Raw genomic sequence first — 4,998 nt, forward strand, 5'->3', positions numbered from 1 at the left:
CAAGGAGATGTATAGAGAATTTGAGCAGTTAAACTTTAATGCGATTCCTCAGCCAAAAGACGAGCGTACTGAAATAATAACGGAACTTAAAATAAAGTTTCCCAATAGACCAGGCACTCGTATACTCAAAGCAAAGGTGGACACAGGTGCAAAAGGGAATACGCTTCCTCTACGAACTTTTCGAAACATGTTTCCCAACAGAGTTTATGACCTAGGACAACCCATTCCAAGCTCCACAAAGAAAGAGCACACGATTCTGACAGCATACAACGGCTCAAACATAATACAGCATGGATCGATCTACATACAATGCGGACACAAAGACAAGTTGAAAACTTTAAAATTCTTTGTTGTCACAACAGAAGGGCCTACAATCATAGGATTACCTTCTCTCAGAGACTTGGAGCTGATAAGCCTCCACTGCACCATTCAACAAAAGAAAGATCCGATTAACTCCGTCATCGAATTAAAAAATGCATATGCAAGTCAGTTCGATCGCATATGACATTTTAAAAGTGACTACTACATCGTCCTAAAATCTGATCATCCCACAAAACACTGAACACTCATCCTGGAACTCAGAAATTATCCAGATCCGGTCGTATAATAAGCCCACTCAAAAATTTTTCTTATGATGAGAACAGCCCTTAGTTGGACTCTCACACTATTGTACGTTCCTTCCTTATGTAATTTTTATTCTTTTCGTTTTATTTATTTTTTTTTTTGTTGGAAAAGAGCGATGTCATATTATGAGTTATGTCCCCTTCGGTCAACTTTTTAATAAAAAACAATACAAGAGTTGCGTCCCTTGTGGTTAGTAAAAATAAATACATGGACTTGCTCCATGGCTTACCACGCTTAAATGTTTCTTGTCTTCTGGTGTCTTTTTTAATAAGGCTCATCCTGTATCATATAATGAAACAAACATAATCGGACACCTACTATACACACACACATGTGTGTGTGTGTTTATGTGTGTATGTGTGTGTGTGTGTGTGTGTGTGTGTGTGTGTGTGTGTGTGTGTATAGTAGGTGTCCGATTATGTGTATGTGTGTGTACATAAAACTGTGTGTGGCGTACTGAGAAAAATATTTTTTCTCAAAAATAAAAGTGAATAAAATTTATTTTTACAAAAATCTGTATACATGATTCTAGTGTATAAAATAATTACACATAAAAATTTGGTTATTTTTCATTTGTTCTGAAAGATCGCTAGCAAATTAGCAGAATAAATAATTGGTGTTTTTTTTTCGTAATTACATTAAAATTGATAAACTAAACCTTTTTTCCTTCTGTCGGTACAAATACAACTTTTAAAAGTATATTTCATATCATTTACATTAATTATAAGCGTTGTTTGCCTAAAATAACTGTTATAGTAAAGCCAGGAACTATGCTATATTATCGATTACCTCGACGACGACGACGACGACGCAAATTATTCTATGAGATTAATATATGAAAAAAATATATATAGCGTCTATTGGCATTTTTTTTAAATTACTGCTCATGTAAGAGAAAATAACTCTTTAGATCATAATTTTTATTTTATTTTTGTTTCATCCGTGCTTCGATATGATAATGGGTGCTTGTACACTTTAATCAAGACATCAAAAAATAAAAATATTGAAAAAGATATATTGTATGTACTCGTTATGGATTAAAGTTTTCATGAAAAAAAGAAATCACTTGATTTGGTCCAGCAGTTATTTTTTTTATTTTTATTCATTTTTTTTTGTTTTACGAAGGAAAATCAAATTTTAATGAGATCGATCAGGTAACGGCCATCTTTTTTTCGCTTAGGAGAAAGGAACGCCAGGAGAAGATAACTCCAATCATCGCTTAGTTTGTCAAATTTTGACGAGATTATTTTGTTTTGAAACATGAACAGAAAAAATGCCTTTTTTCACTTATTTTACAGAATTTCTGTGTTTTTTTAAATCATTTTTTCATTTTGTCATTTGTATAAAGCCACCCCTCCTCGTGTCCCTAAATATCCAAATGGCGGTGATAGATCGATAATAAAAGTTGATTTCCTCTATAAAAAAAGTACTTGATCAAATTAAGTTACTTTTTTTCAGAAAACTTCATTCCATAACGGGTACGTACAATATAATTTTAGTTCCGTTAAGAATTGAGTTATTTTGTGAAAATGTTGGTAAGTTTAAATGATAGTAAATTATTTGTTATGATTGTTGTTATTAGTGAATGAAATGTTGTGATATACTGATATTGGTGAGAATTATGTGGAGGTATTTTAGTTTTTTATTGGTGTTTGTTGTTGGTTAGTATAGGAGTGTGATATAAAAACAGTGGTGGCCGCATAAAAAAATATACTTACCTGATGTAGGGGTAACGGTGATCATTAAGGTCGTTCCCCCAGAGCGAGGCCCATCCATTGCACTGCGGTTGGGTTGACCTTTGCGATCATCCCAAATGTGGATGACTCGGACATGCTATTTCTAAGTGTGGGGTCTGCGTTCGCGCTAACCCCGATAATACAATCAAAATCAGAAATCCTTCCCTACTTCTTCCAAGTACCTCTCACTCGTAGGTCTGTACTCCCTCCGCTTAATCACCCTTAATCTCTGTAATACCAAGAAACAGGCCATTTCTCTCGACCAGTTTATTATCCACTTCAATTCCAACGTTCTGATTGTATCTAATTTGCATGTAAATGTAATCAACGTTTAATCGTGAGGAATTCGTCTAGCTGTCGCCTACAGCTACTGAAAGTGTCTTCTTTCGATATACAGTGTGGACATAAGCCCTGTTACAAAATTTCTGAACTATTTATTATGATAATATTAAAATAAATTTAATATTTAATTGTCATTATATGATAATGTAATGTATGATTTCTAATTTTTTTTAGAAACAAAAGATGTTAATTTTTAAAAATGCCAATAGACTATCTTTTCTTGTTCTTAACAAAGAACGTTACATTGAGGACAGTTTTAAATGTGCATTAACTCCATTCTGTATAATTCTGTGTTTTTTAATGATTTTCTTTTATTACATTATCATCCCCCAAACAAGGCACATTGTCACTTTGATGTAGGGGCTACTATCAGGGACATAAGCGACTGGGGTACTAGGTGGGGAGTTGAACAGCAAGATGTCGGTTCATGCTACACTTGAACTTCTGCATGTCAGTACAGTTGGGGAAAGAGAACTCGGAAGGGAATTCCAAAGGGCAAGAAACTACTGGAGTAGAAGGCTTTCTTAAATTTAGGGATCACAACTGTGGAGGGGTGGGGTTTTGCTGTTTGTCGGGTTTGTCGAGGGTAATTACGTCGAGGGGGTACAAGTGCTTGCAGTTCGTCAGAGTATTCAACGTTAAAGTACTTGTAAAACAGGCAGAGGGATGCTACATTTCGTCGATCGGAGAGAGGCTGAAGCTTAGATGACAGTTCAGGACCTTGTCTAGGAGCGAGAGACTAGTAACAGATGCACCAGCCCAAATATGAGAACAATACTCCATACATGGGCGAATGGTTAAGTTTTCAGTGTTTTTAGTTACTGTATAATGTTTATTCTGTTCGAAAAACAAGTAATGTTGAACGCTGTTGGAGAAAAAGAAAAGCTTACCGCAATGTCTTTGAAGACTCAATAATCGCTTCAAAATAAGAAATAAAACAAAATGTTGGTAGAAAACCACTCAATAAATGTTGCTGTGACATTTGTTGGGCGGGTCATTTTAAGTTTAACCGAATCAGTTTCAAGTTTCATAATGTAAAGATTATAGTTTACTTTCTTGGTCCAAATCTATTCTTGTAATTTAACTAACTTCACGTTTTTTTTGTTTGTTTTGGGTTTTTTCTTCATATAAGGACGGTTTGAATTATTCAATTATTCACACTCCTATTTTCATTTAGGAATTTAACAGTAGTTTGACTATTTCAAAAAAGAATGAAATGTTCAGGGTTTTTTTTATAAATGTGATTTTTATGTTTTAATTTTTAATGAATTAGACATACAAAATAGAAATTTACAAAAGATATCGAACACAAGCTTTAATCATTGACAAATATAATCTTAACTTGATAGGAAAACAACTCGATACGTTTTAATAATAAACAGACATTTTTACACGAGGAACGAAATAATGATTTCACCGTGTTATTACGATGACCTTAACTTCTTTGTTCTTAAGCAGTTGATTTTCTATTTAAATAATTTCACGTTTAAATCGTGTTCTTCATCTTTTAATTTTGATTCTTTTATATTTTCATATATTTTTTTCTTAATGAATTGGACACACAAAACAAAAGTTGTATCAATTTACTAAAGAAATCTTAAAAAAACAAAACAATTTTTGTGTTTTGAACAAAAAGAACAAAGACTTGAACCCGATTTTTTTTTCGTATTGGAACTGAAATACAAGGTAAGTTTTTAAATGTTTTTCGACATTAAAAAAAAGGAAAATATCGAAAAATTTTAATTGTACGTATCTGTTATGGAATGAAGTTCTCCGAGAAAAAAGATCACTTAATTTCATCAAGTAGTTTTTGCTTTACAGCGAAAAAAAATATGTAATGATACCGAGCAAAAAGGTTCGAATTTAAGGAAGAAAAGCTAGTATTAAAGATGGGGACGGAGTGTCGGCGCTTTACATAGTTATCTCCCCGTGGCGTTTATACACTCGAACAAAATTTTAAAAAAACAACAAGATGTCTGCCTTCAACGCGCTCTCATAAAAACGTGTTTTTTTTCGATGTAAAAAAAAAAAAACAAAAACAAAAAATACTCGATCAAATTAAGTGAAACATTTTTTTCGAAGATCGTACAATATAACCTTTTTTCGATATTTCCATTTTTTAATGTCTTTATTAAACTGTACAAGTACCGTTTTTTTGTTTACACTTTTAATCCGATTTTTTTTTAATAACCTTGAATATTAAATTATGCTTATTCATTTCATTTTTTTTTTTTGCAATAAAAATATTTAAAAAAAAAATTGTTATGATACCGAGCAAAAAGGTTCGAATTTTAGG

The 4,998-nt window shown here is 32.6% G+C and overlaps 1 non-coding gene across 1 annotated transcript; it reads left to right on the top strand.

Annotated features, from left to right (window-relative positions):
• Window positions 1-2,334: 2,334 nt before the first annotated feature.
• On the top strand, window positions 2,335-2,497 carry LOC145271494 (U1 spliceosomal RNA). The gene has a single exon (XR_013865906.1). It is a non-coding gene; the product is annotated as a U1 spliceosomal RNA (small nuclear RNA).
• Window positions 2,498-4,998: the final 2,501 nt, after the last annotated feature.

The sequence above is a fragment of the Euprymna scolopes genome, chromosome 46, assembly GCF_053919585.1.
Source record: "Euprymna scolopes isolate OS-2025 chromosome 46, ASM5391958v1, whole genome shotgun sequence".
NCBI classification, from domain to species: Eukaryota; Metazoa; Mollusca; class Cephalopoda; order Sepiida; family Sepiolidae; genus Euprymna; species Euprymna scolopes.